Source organism: Lonchura striata, chromosome 1, assembly GCF_050655825.1.
Source record: "Lonchura striata isolate lonStrDom1 chromosome 1, ASM5065582v1, whole genome shotgun sequence".
Lineage (NCBI taxonomy): Eukaryota > Metazoa > Chordata > Aves > Passeriformes > Estrildidae > Lonchura > Lonchura striata.
The window spans coordinates 67,090,057-67,103,676 of record NC_140703.1 but is presented as its reverse complement, the minus strand read 5'-3'; the positions used below and the strand labels follow the sequence as shown (position 1 = coordinate 67,103,676).

Genomic DNA, 13,620 nt, shown 5'->3' with positions numbered 1-13,620 from the left:
GAGGTGTTCTCCCCTCTTATGTTCTGTTACATGGGCATGGTTACAGTACCCCCATGTGCAAAATCTGCTGCAGACAGGATAGGGGCAATCCATCTTTCATGTCCACTTGAAAAATCAGGGAGAGCATATGAGTAGGACAGATATGTGTTGTGACAGTTGCTGCTGTCTATGAGCGCATTTTACACAGCTGGCTCCAACAATAACTGTGCTGGGGAGGAAGAAGGAACTGGAAAACCCCTTGAGATGAGCCTTTATGAGCCTACTTCCCCTACTACAACCAAGTAAAAGGACCTCTCTCTTCTGCTGCAGCACTGGGTTAGCATGGCTACCCTGGCCTTGACACCCGGGCTACTTGCATATAGCTGCTGAGGACAGCAACCCAAACCAGAGGGCTGGACATTCCCACCAATTTTTGTCTTTGAAAATCTCCCACAATATCTCAGGGCACCCCACAAAATTACCACAACAAAAGTCTATGTAAAAATACTAAACTGTATTTATCACTATGATATCTCTCTCCGACTGCACTTCCTTCCTCAGTATTAATTTTTAAAGGAAACCAGTGACTGTGATGTTTATAAGCAGTGAACTGCACAATATTCCCTGTCTGGGCCACACTGAAGTATCTAAGATGCAATCCCACAGGGACACATCCTCTTCTCTGCCTCACACCCTGCTCCCTGCAGGCAGGAAGAAGACCCACCCACCCAGTCCCTGCCTTACCCTTTCCTGAGGCTGCCCTGCTCAGACTCAGACTGGCATCTCCAAGGAAAAGCCCTTCTCTCAGCTGCTTTCCTCCAGCAGAGCTGAGGGCTAAGGAGCACTCCTGCTGTGGAGGAGCTCTAAGGATGTATGTCTGGGAGAAGGCAGGAGGCACTGGGGTGATGAGGAGGTGCATCAACCTGCCAAAATGTCTTCTCATGGCTCTGGCCCCATTTTATAGCCAGTTGGTCCTGCATTCCTCACATACCCACCATTCCCAGAGAAACTGTAGGAAAGCCCATTGGTGTTTCTAAGAATGGAACGGTTAAAAATCCACAAAAATTAGAATTCCTGCTTTTAAAATAAAAGCTGATTTGTCTCCAATACAAAGCATGCAGCCGAGTGCCTCCAGAACAAACACTCCACAAAGGAAGAAAGGGACTTGAGAAGAATTTCAGCTTCCACGCTGGTCTAAAGTTTATAGCCACACTAATCGAATCCTGTAAACCTTGTTATCAATCAGTGGCATTCTTGGAGTCATTGCCAAATACTCATTTTAGGAGAAGGATTTGCTTAGATTTAGATGTTAAGAACGTTGTGAATAAGGATACATCTAAATAACAATTACTTCACCAAGGATGTAGCACCCTAGTCTGATGGGAATCTATTCTGGAAGTTTAGTGTCTTCAATTGTCAGAACATAATATGCTTTTGCATACCTGTGCCTTTACAGTGCACACAGGGAAAAAGGATAAAGCAAATGTTCTCCTCACATTGTATGGTAGCACATCCCACCTCAGGGAGGTCTAGCTGAAGCATTACTCAGTTCTGGTGTTAACACAGCATTCGTATTTTACAGATGATTTAGCATCTCACAGCGTGGGAAGTGAAATGCAGATCAATAGATCATATGGATCCTGGATTAAAAACTCAAAAGGAAGAACTTCCAGAATGCTTCCCCTCTGACTGGCAGCAGGCCTGGGGAGGAAGCAACAGTACTGCTAGCCACCTCTCCTTCTCTGCAGGTGAGACAGCCTGGCCAACTGCATAGGGGGGATAGATTTCACACACAAGACACTTTTTATATACATCACACTAGCAGTTGTCCATGGAATCGCATTAGCATTTCATTGTGTTCAAACCATATCATATTCAAATCTGTTTTTCCTAAAAGGCTTCCATTGTGCATCACTGTGGGAAATTGCTAATGCAATAAGATTGACATATAGGTTCTCCTGCATGAACATCCGCAGTAATCTGTGCTAATTGAGCCCTCAGCGGCTTGTGAAACCCTGCTGGGGGGAGGAAGGGTGGAGTACCCACATAGCCTGCATCTTGGAGAACTGCAGCAAATAACTCTGTGGAGAAGAGGTAAGCACTAATACTAGTGTGCTTTATCCATATAAAGATCTGATTCAGTAGCAGGGATTGCCTTGGTCAAGGGACCAGGATATTTTCTGTGAAAAATATTTGGATATGCTTGGACTGCCTGTGGAAGTTATTTCCCAACAATAGGGCTAAGAACAAACGGAGCAAGAATTTGCCTATCTAGTTCCCTCCTGTGGGGGAAAGAAGGAAATAGCTGGTCATTCCCACTGACTTCAGCTGAAGATGTGGGTGCTCAGATTCTGTGTAAACCAGAACACTTGCTTATGAGATTAAACAGGCTTCATATGCCTACATTTGAGCCTGGGAATAAAAAAGAAAGGCTAAATTCTCTTTAGCATGTAAGATGACATGTCATGTTAACTACCAGCTTCAGAAAACAATGAGCAGAAGGCACAAATTAGGCTCTGAGTCTTTAAAAGAAGTATTTCACTCTTCTTCAAATCCATCTCAGGATACCAAGGAATACTCCATCTCTTCATAGTTGTTTCTGCCCTTCCTCTCCTAACACTCAGCTCTAGCCCATGCAGACCCTACAGCCCAAGGCTCCCAAGGAGGCCACCACCAAGAAGCCTGAGGTGGTTCTTGTGGGACCATGCAGCAGGACAGGCATGGGAGCTGCAGCCTCCCATGGGAATGGATTTTGGTTTCTCTACTCTAGATGTCTCTGTGAAAGTTTCATGCCCTGTGTGAAGTAATCCAAGATCTGTTGATTAGAGAGAGATAAATCAGCTACCTCACATACGCTGCAGGGTGAGAAACTGCACCTTGGCAGCTGGATCACAGTAATTTGACAGAGACAAGTAGGTTTGGATAGGCAAGCCCAGCAAGTAACCCTAAGAGAGTTTTGAAAAGCCACATGAACTGCTTGTGCTCCAGTCAGTTTTGTGCCTACTGGGCAGTGTGTGGGATCGCTTCCTGCCACAGGCCTCAGGGGAAATAGCTTTCCCTCAGGTGCCTCGATTTCTGCATCTGTGCCACAGGTACTCGGAGAGGGATGGCTTTGTAAAGTATGATCTGATGAGGAATGCTGCAAAGGAATGCTTAAAAGAAAAAAAAAAAAGGGTAGGGTTTTTTGGGGGAATGAGTTTCGGGTTTTTTTGGTGTGTTTTTTTGTTAAGGGAAGGCAAGCAAGAAAACACACATAAAAAAAAAGATTAGGCATTGTTGAAATGTATTGACCTCAGCTGCAGGGTTATTCACATTATAAAGGATTCTTCATTAAGTGGAGCTTTGCTGCTTGCAGACAAGGCCTTCTGGAGAGGGCACCTCCATCGCCAGCTCCTGCCTGCTGTTCTGCGCAGCACGGCTGTGTGACCCAGCACGCCACCAGGCCAGGCAAACACAGAACCACCGCTACCAAGAAGTGGCCAATCTGGCTCCCATTGTAGCCAGGTAATGAGGGTGAAAGGAAGCCTGAAGCAGAACAAACTCTAATGATCCACGGGTCTGTTAATTTTCTTTCCTCTTCATTTCTCTCTTTTAATGGACAGTGAGCTTGAGGCCAACATTTGTGGGGAACTCAGGATGTGGGGAATATTTCCAAAACCTATACAAAGGCCAGGCATATAGAGAGACTCCAGAATAGGAGATGCTTCAGGAAGAAAAGCAAAAGATGCAGGATTTTGCATCTGGGAGCAGAACTAGGAGCCAAACGTAGGTGGGAGAAGAGAGCTTATTGGGAAATGGGAGGTTGCAGTATGAAGCTGGAATGTTGCCACAGTGTGGACTAATGCTTTGGCAGCTGCAAACAAAAGGAAGGAGGAATGTAAGATGTAACACGAAGAAAAACTGTGAAGAGATATCTGGAAGTATCACTGCAACTCCACATATCACCATTTGTGAAGAAACAGAAGAGGCAAAGATGATGCTAAGTTTGGCAGAGGGAGGATGGTGATGCTACTGACAAGGAAAAAAGAGTGGGAAGGAAACAAGTTTGGATAGAAAGATGTGAGAGATAAGGCTTTGCTTCTCCCAGTCAGAAACAAACTTCCATCTTAACACTGTCTCAGAAAAACAGAGATCGATTATTAGATTTTCTTCTTCTGTTTTTTTGGTGGTTTTTTTTTTTGTTTGTTTTTTGGGGTTTTTTTTGTTTTCTTTTTGGTTTTGGGTTTTTTTGTTTTTGGTTTTTTGTTTTTAAAGTAGGGATGACTGCATAAATTAGGAAGTCCATGTCCACCTCCACCATGTCCTTGCTGTGCCCTTGTCCAGAGGAACTGAACCTCAAAGAAACTGCTCAACCTTACATCTGTCTAAAATGCAGAAACTTGCAAATGGTTCTGTAGAACAATCCACCTGATGTTTCACCTGCTTTAATTAAAATGTAAACATGCATTAGTCAGGATCTCAGTCTGGGCTCTGATCCTTCAACCTTTTAAATCCACTCATCTGCAAAAGCACAGCCAGATTTTTAGCTTCTATAATAAATAGACAGGGCCTAAGTCTCTTTAAGTCACTTTTCCATCTGTAAAATTCCCAATGTATTAACCATTCAAACATTGCAGACAAAATAGAAGATGGGAAATAATTTGGGATATTTTTGAAAAATTAATTTTGTTGCATTGTAATAACAATCTAGTGCTTCCTTACACCTGTTCTCAAAGACAGTAATAGGACGGTGATGATTATCTCAAATTGTTATTGTTATTACTGTCCCTTGCTGCTCATGTACAGTAACACTAACGGTTCTTTATACCCACCTGTATCAGGAAACCAGACAGTTAGAAAAACCTTTACTACGTATATTTCTGCTGTGTTGTTTTCATTTAAAATATTTATGTTGCATTGTTTGGTTTCTTTTTCTTCTCCAACCCTGTAATTATTATTTGTAAAGGGTATATATTGCACAGAAAATGGAATTTCTCTATGCTATCACTGTATTTTTTGCAGAAGACAAATATAGAGTGCATATATATATATATATTTCTGTCTCCCCTTATTCTTCTAAGTTTCTTTGAAACAGGGTGCCCAGTACTGCTGATGCTGGAATTACTGTTAGTCAGTATCAGCACCAGTGATAAACTCCAGCTAGTGTTTTCGTTAAAGGTCACTTGTAATTAGTAGTCATTGTCCTTTGAATTTAACAATGGGAAAATAAAACTTTATAGCGACAGATTGGCCTGGCCATCAAAATTACAGCACTTTAGCACTCAGGAGAGAGGATTGCATGACACACTATCTACCCGTCTGATAACAGCAGCTAGCTAAGAATTCAAATGCGAGATGCAGAAAGCCTGTAAAAGAATAAAAGGAGAGAAAGGAGAATTAACTGTGCAGATGTTACATGATACATTATACTGACACTTCTACACTCCTCTTTTAGTGAGCTGGGCCTTGTCTTGTACCCACTGAAGCGCAGATGGGGCACTGCTGCCTATTTTCTGGAGAGTAGCTTTCAAACCCGAGGTGGTACCACATCCCTACCTTCTGCAGAAATTTGGCATGTGTGTGCATGACTCTTTAGTGAAATTCTAAGTCTCAACTTCTTCACAAAGTTGTACAGTTGACAGCTTTCTGCGCATTTGTTTCAGCTGCTGCAGGTAAATAAAAGCTCTCTCCACCTTGTATCAGTTTACAAATACTGACACAGATTCGATGCATCCATCAGGAAATCTCCCAGTTTGCATATATAATATGGATATGATAAGGATTTGACTCTTATTCCAGGCACTTTTGTAGAATTACTGTTTATCAGTTTATGTGCAAGGTAATAAAGTGAAGAAGAAAATGTTTCTAATTCCATCACAAAGGACAGATGGGAACGGGAGCTACTGCTAAATCCAGTAAATACAAGACGTCCTTCTTGATACAACTGACTTTAAATGTACTTTTGGGCATGTTTATTTTAGCTACTAAGTCAAATTAACTCAATATTTAAAAAACAAAAAAAAAAAAAAAAAACCAAACCACAAACATCCCCAGTGTCTGCTTTAAAATCTAACAGGAAGCGAAGATGAACCAGCCAGACACTGGTACTTATCAAATCTGAAAGAAGGGAGTTGTCTGGCTGGATTAAAACGGATGAGGTTTGTTTGAGTGATGACATTTGTCCTACCATTGCTGAGGAGAATAATTTTGCAGCACTTTCTTCATCTTATGCTCCTGAAGATGGGAAGATTTGTCCTACTGCACAAATACTTGCACATATAGAGGGGCACATTTCCACACATCGCAGATGCTGAAGAGTACTGAAACTTGCATTATCTGCAGTGCCCTTCCCAAACCACTGCAAACTTGAATACATTCCTGAAGCCCTGCACATCATTTCCCATTTTTGCCAAGGGAGAGCTCCTTCACTAAACAGTTGACCATTCTGGGCTGAAATATTTCCTTCACTAATTTATAAGATGCAAGTAATTAACAGTGGGCGTGCGTGTCTGTGCGTGCGCACGTGCCCGTGTGTGTGTGTCATTTATTTTTATTCACACTAATGCCTCTTTTAAAGCAGACCTAGCTAGCATGAAATAAATTCACCCATGAAATCAAACTAGGAAAACACAAAGCTAGCAAACAATATCCGAATTGTTACCAATGAGCCAAACTCCGAATTTTCCCCCCACTTAGAGCACAGGGATAAAATTACAGTGATTTATAATTTGCCATATCGAGGGCTATTGTTTTTGGAAATGTTGGTTACTTGCTAACCAACAAACGTGTACCGTTTTAACTTCGGAGCCAAAAGACAAGAAGCCAATCAGAGTCACCGTTCATAGCTGGAATAAAAACCCCGAATCCCAGCAATTCCGCTCCGTTTTGCCTGGGAGCGTGTCCAGGAGCGGGATTTCTTGAACAGAAAGTAACCTCTGAAAGGAAAAGTATTTCCAAACGTGTCATGTGGGGCTCTGTTGTTTCTTTTATTTTTTCCCTCCCGTCTCCTACTTAAACGAGAAAGAAAGAAATCCTGACAGCGGGAAGACTTGTCAGCGTTTAGCCATCCATAAAAATGTTTTTCCCCGCGCTCCTCCTTGCGCTCGCCGTCCTGGCGTCGGTCTGTCTCATCTCGCTGCTCTGCGGCCCCAGCCCCCGCCGCACACCGCCCCAGCGCAGCGGGGCCGGGGCCGCCAGCCGGGGGGACACCGGCCCGGGCGCCGCCGCGGCTGCTCCGCCGGGCGCACGGGGGGATGGCGCGGCCGCCGCCGCCCCGCGACCCAGCACGGCTCGGGGATGGATGCGGGATGGCCCCGGCGCGAAGTTTGGAGCGACGGCACCGTTCCCCGTCCCCTCTGCTTCCCCCTCCGCCCTTCCCGGGACGCGGCCGGGAGCCCCGGCTCTTACCTGCCACGGGCGCGGGCTGGGGTCTCGGCGCGCCGCGGGCGGGAGCGCGGCTGCAGCTGCGCGGCGGCGGCGGGGCCAGGGCGCAGCGGCAGCGGCAGCAGCAGCCCCGGCCGGCGTCAGTCAGGCGGGAGCCGCCAGGCTGTGTTAGAGCGCCGGGCTGGACCGCGGCCAGCAGCGCCGCGGCCGCTGGCCCGCCCCTCGCCCCTCCGCCCCCGCGCCCCCCCGGCCGCGCTCACACACACACACACACACACACACACACACACACACCACAACACACACATACGAGATCGCTCACACACAGTCACACACACATAAGCGCACATCCACACGCTCGCACACGCTCGCACACTTGGCACCGCGCACACACACGCACATCCATCCGCACAGATGCAGATACACGCTCAAGCACACACGGACGAGCACACGCCCACGGTGAGTTGCACGCACACACTTACACGCACACTCGCACCATGCACCTTCCCGCACCCGCACCCCCCGCACGCCGCCCCTCGCCGCGCTCACCGCTCCGCACCCGCCGAGTGCTGCCCCTCCGGCACACGGCACCCGAGACGGAGCTCACCCGCAGGCACGGGCACACACGAACCACCCCCGCGGAACCCGCCCTCCGCGCACCCCCCGCTGCCGCTCGCCCCCAGCCCCGCGCCAGCACAGCCGCCTCGGGGCTGCCATTCCGCCGGCCCGGGATGCCCGCGGAGGGGGTGCCCCGATGCCTGCCCTGCCCGGAGCCGTGCGGGGCCGGCGAGGCGTCTGTGTGTGACCGCCGGGCCGCCCCGGGACAGGTCCTTCGCCCGGTGCCCCCGCAGCCGGCCCTTCCCCGGGTCCTTCTCGCCAGTCCCCGAGGATGGACACAGTGGCCAAGCGGGGCGTGGGCCAACTTCAGCCCCGTCCTGCGCTGCTGCGAGGGCTGCTGACCCGGCTTTGGGGCACGGGAGACAAATGCCGGCTGCGGAAAAGACTTGGAATCAACGTCGTCCCTCTGGGACGGCTGGACAGCACAGCTGCGACAGGTTTGGGGATCAGACTGCGCCTTCCCACGCCGGGCTGTGCGGAGGTCCCATCATTTCTCGGTCTAGTCAGAGAACACCAAAATGCAGCTGGCACTGATAAGCAGATGCATTTCCTGCTTCAGAGATTACCTATTAAACCCTCATATTCCCTAGAAGTAAGTTTCTCTAGCTGTGTAGCGTATTGCATTAGCCGTAATAAGGAAGGGCTGAAAGAAGGGAAGTCAAGTGGCTTCAAGGAACTAGACATAAGAGCTACTCGTGAAACTGGGGCTCCAGGCAGTGCTAGGAACAGGTACTGTCTGAACCTGACCCTGGCTGCATTGAGGGGCTCCAGTTAAATTGCACTGTGCCTTTTGAGGTCAATCAATAAATATGATTAAAGATACCATCCTGCTGACATTTTCACCAAAATTTTTTACATTGTAAAACATGACAGCAAAGCTAATGTTGTTTGAGTAGACATCAAAAAGCCACAATGCAATTACGGCTCCGCAGCACAGTTTTATCCAAGCATGCGTGCGTGAGGCTATGGTGCAATCGGGAGATAAAAATGTAATGCCCCAAAATATCTGTTTCCTGCTTTGGACTCAGTAGTCTTCAAATACCAGTGGCTTCCCCACTACTTGTCGGGTTTCTCCTACAGGAGACTTCTTGACAGATGAGTGGCAGAAAAGATGCTGTTGATTAAAAATCACTGTAAATATTAATAAAGTGCCAATCATATATCCTAATTCTGTATGCTTTCAGATTTTATGTTCACAATGCTGTTTATTTTTAACTGAAATCATTACTCTGCAAATGTATACATGGGCAGTTGTGGAAGGTAGCGGGGGATGGATTGGCAGAGGTGTAGTGTGTAACTTACTGAAGCACAACCAAATTCTGCGGGTCTCACTGCATCTCTTTCAGGTTTTGAAACCTCTGGTTTTTTCATGCCTCTGCTCAGAGTTTCTGCTACCAAAAAAGAGGTGGCAGGACAAGGCCATGCTGGTGCACAGCCTGCTGTGCTATCTCCAGTGTATTTTCATTGGCATGGTACATTAAAATACCAGTACTGCTACTGGAGTGATCCCAACCAGCAGAGCTGCTGCCTAGATTGAGCAGTCAGTTCCTAAAACTTTACTTTGATTGAAGCTTCCAGTTAAATAGGCATAAATTATTTGTGAAATGACTTGATTGCATTCCTATTTGTGTGATGGTGGTTTTAACTACCCCACAACTAGAGTTTGATACATTATAGATTATATAGCAGGCAACAATTTTTTTGCATTCAGTTGTATTTCTGATCATATGGCATTCACACATACATCCTTTATTACAAGAGCTGCTGGTGTTACCTGTGATCTTCTCGGAACCTTTGGAATGATGGATCTCCTCAGGCCCAGTGCTCATATATTCCACCTGTCCTTTCCACTGTCTCCACACACACTTTCAGAGCCCAAATCCCTGAGCCCAAATCTTCTGCATGGCTTTCAAAGTCAGTGTCCTCTTTGTAAGGCTGTGCTCCTCCTGCCAGGGTGACTCATCACCTGTCACTCCTCTGCACCACCTGGGCTCTGCTAATTCCATTTCTCATTTGCCATTATCTCTCTCCAGTGCCTCATTTCCCATCTTGCCCTTAGTAGAAGCCCTCCCTTAGCCTGCACATGAGGTAACTTTTCAAATCCCCTCCTGTAAAACATGGACCAACCTTCTTTACTCATAAACAGAACCTTATTGGGGTATTCTTCTTATTTTGACCTGTATTTTGTCTTTTTGTACCGGGTAACTCTGTAAAGAAAACTGTCTATCATCAGGATAAGGTTATATAGAAAATAGTAAAGACTGGATGTAGCTGTAAAATGGATGGAACAGTACTAATGTCTTTTAGCACTGATACTGTGTAAAACATAGAATAACATGAATTTTCCACTTGGACAGAACTACAAGTTCCTGAGAGCTGTAAATATACTGACTCTGTAGGTACTGCTCCAGGGCTCCAGTGAAGTACTGGCAGTGTCCACCACTGAACAAGGAACAGCTGTTACAACAGCAGCGTCCTGTGCTGGGAGATGGAGATCCATCAAACAGCTCCAAGTGTGCTGCTGCAGGCGCTAGAAGATTCCTAGCCACAGTATCTTGGATTTACTGCATGAGTTACATTTTCCTCAAGGGCTTTCTTCAGGCAAAGACACAGCAGGCACTTGCCTCTGGCAGCAGATTTTTGGGAACAGGAACATAGTTGTGGTTCTGTTGCCCGCTTTGCCTGTGCCAGAGCCCTGGAAAGTGACGGCTGTTCCTGTATTGCAGGGTGGAGTCAGATGTGGGGCAGCACTGCCAAGAAGAAGCTGATTATTCAAGCAGCAGCAGTCACCATCTCACTCTCTCCCTGGGTGCTTGAACTACAAGCCCAAACCCTGCCTGGATACCTAACTCCACACCTTTTACTGCCCTTCCCAGGATAGGGCTGGACCAGCCTCACTGCTTACCCTTGGGTTTGATATTTCTTGTGCTGTCTGGAAACTTGGAGCTTACCCTGCTTCTCATTCATAGGCAGTTTGGGTATCTCATTATCCTAACTAAGGTCCCAACAGTTTGGACACATCTGTAGCAGGTTTAAAAATAAGCACTTGAACCATCAGGGTGTCTTCCTTCACACATCTTTTTCCAGCACAAGCAGGATGAAACATTTGATTTGATTTTACAAACCTCAAACTTTTGTGCTACTCACATCAATTTCCTGCATGTTTATGGTTTAAGGTGCTAAGTCTCAGAAGAAAAACAGGTGGAAAAAACAGCTGCAATCTTGTGCAACCTGTCAGTAAATGCAGTATTGTCGAGACTGTGCTGGGCAACTGGGTGGTCTGTTCTGTCACAGAAAAGGTATTGCAATTGTTCATTTCTCTGCTCTTTGCTTCAGATTCTGTAAGTGAAGCTATAAATCCAGAGAGGCAGAAGACAGATGTAGACAGGCAGGTTTGGAGGTACATGCTTAAAGGGAGAGAAGGAAGAAAGGGAATCAGCAGTAGAGTGGATGAAGTGGATGAAGTAACAAGGACCACCTGAGAAAACTGAAAAACAATAGTTCAGAAATATTGGGAGACAAAGAGGTGAGCGGGCTGAGTGACTTCAGGTATTGCCACCAGGATGGGGATTCTGTCCCTTTTGAGTCAGGTGACTAGTAAGATCTGAAATTTGCCATTTAGCTTCATGGCACTTTTCATCCAGGGTTTAAAGAGGTGTCAAGAAGTGAATGAGCATACTGTGGTATGGACAAATGAATTTATTATTGGTACCTTTCAATTACTAGATAAAAAGATTGCAGAATATTTGGACTGGCCAGGTTACTATAGTTTTCATAAGTGGAAAGGATAATTTCCTATTCAGTACCATAACAAGATTTTTGTGTGTATGTAAGTACTGGCTAAAAGAATGAAATCATATTTGTGATTAAAGATTTTGGGGACAATTTCTGCTCTGAGCTAAACCCCCACAAACTCTAAGGTATTGCAGGGAAATTTGTCTTCATCTTATTAGAGCAAAGCTCCACAGGGTCCCTTGATTTCTTTCCTTTTCTTTGATCCACATACAATGACTTGGCTTTAATTCTCCAAAGCTTTTAGTGCACTGAGACCCAGCTACCTGTCTTGTTATTTGTGCTGAGTTTGTTCTCTGCTGCAGAGAATAAGATTTGAAATGCTCAGAACAATATGATTCTCGAGATGTCTTTTTGTTCCAAGATATGTGGATTGATGGCAGACTAGCTGAGATCAGTTGGAAGAAGATCTTCCAGTTGACAGTCTGTTACTTTGTCCTCAAAACTATGAGATCATGTGGAGAAAGAGGACAGAGATACTTGCACTTCTTGTTCCTTTAGAACAGTAAGTTGATGACTTAGTAAACCTTAGAAAGCAAACTCTGGAAGGATTCTTTCCACCCTTTTTAGCCATCACTGGCTGAAACCTGTGATAAATTACCTCCCTGGTTTGCCTGACCTGGATGAAATATTTATGTGCCTCTGGCTCAGCTGGCATTGATTCAAGAACTGCTGTAATCCCCTGCCTTCAGTTCACCTTCTGAACTTCACACCTAATGTTGAGAAGAATCAGATGAACTCTCAGCCATTTTATCTAAGTCCATTATTTATTTTACTAACTTGAGAAGTTTTCTTGTTGCTGAGGACTTGCTTGGATGAAGAGAAAGAGTATGGAAAAGAAACCATATGCAAAGATTCATCGGCAGTAAAAATGATCCACTGTCCTTTGACTTCACATATATGCAGAGGTCCCAGGATTTCCCTGAACTTTGGCATCAGAGCCAACAGCTATGGTTGAGCTAGAGCAAATCTTCTGGAAAAAGAGATTTTGAAATCATTTGTGATGGAAAATCCATTACAAGTCCTGCTAAGTTGTTCTAAGTTGTTCTGTGGGCAGGTAGTGTAAGCATGGGCTGTAAAGAAAAATAGCTTTCTCTGCTCTGAATTTTTCTACCTTCAGCTACTAGCAGTTTGATCTTGTGTTTTTACACATGGGACTAAAAGTTCATTATTTCTGCATGTCTGCTCCTTTACAACCTGTGCTTATGCTCTACCTTTTCCTTCATATACTTGGCAATGGCCCTTAAATACCAGGTGATTAAATAATCTTAAGAGTTGCTGGGCTCCCCTTTGATTCCATTCCAAATTTTCAACATTTTTTGAATGGTGGACATCAAGAACCCAGGTTTCTCCAGATCTACTAGACATCAGGGGATACACACAGAGAACAGTTGACCTTGTATGTCTCTATTTCAACCTATGGAGATCACACCAGTATTAAATAATTTTGTCTCTTGGTGAGATGAAGCCCAAGATTTATTTAAGTTCTAGGATAGACTCCCCATCCTCTCACACCTTGACCTGCAAACATTCTTCACTCCAGCATGTCACCTTACAGACAGGAGCAGCATGTGCAGAAACGTGCTGTTTTCTTGAGCCAGGCTTAAATGCAAGTACTGGAATAACTTCCCCATTGCTGAGGGAGAAATTATACCTCTGAAGAACAGATTAGGCAAAAAATCTGTCAGAAAATCTGGTTCTTTCACGAAAATGAGGAGGGATAGAATGACTTTGAGGTCCTCACCTGCCCTACTGACAGTCTAATTACATATTCTCTTCAAATTATTTTTCTACTTCTTTTTCAACAATGCCATAATTTGTGTCATTGGAAAAGTTCTCAGTAAGAACTTCATAGATTCTTCTGTGTCA

At 45.3% G+C, this 13,620-nt stretch overlaps 1 protein-coding gene across 2 annotated transcripts in view; it reads right to left on the bottom strand.

Moving 5' to 3' along the window:
* The window catches only part of SMAD9 (SMAD family member 9), a 35,137-nt gene extending 27,608 nt beyond the window's left edge, over positions 1-7,529 (bottom strand). The window contains exon 1 of one of the 2 annotated variants that reach the window (XM_021541906.4): positions 7,366-7,529. The gene's annotated coding sequence lies outside the window, so the exon portion shown is untranslated. The remainder of the gene's footprint in view (positions 1-7,365) is intronic. The other variant, XM_021541909.4, reaches the window with a different exon arrangement.
* Between the last annotated feature and the right edge of the window lie 6,091 nt (positions 7,530-13,620).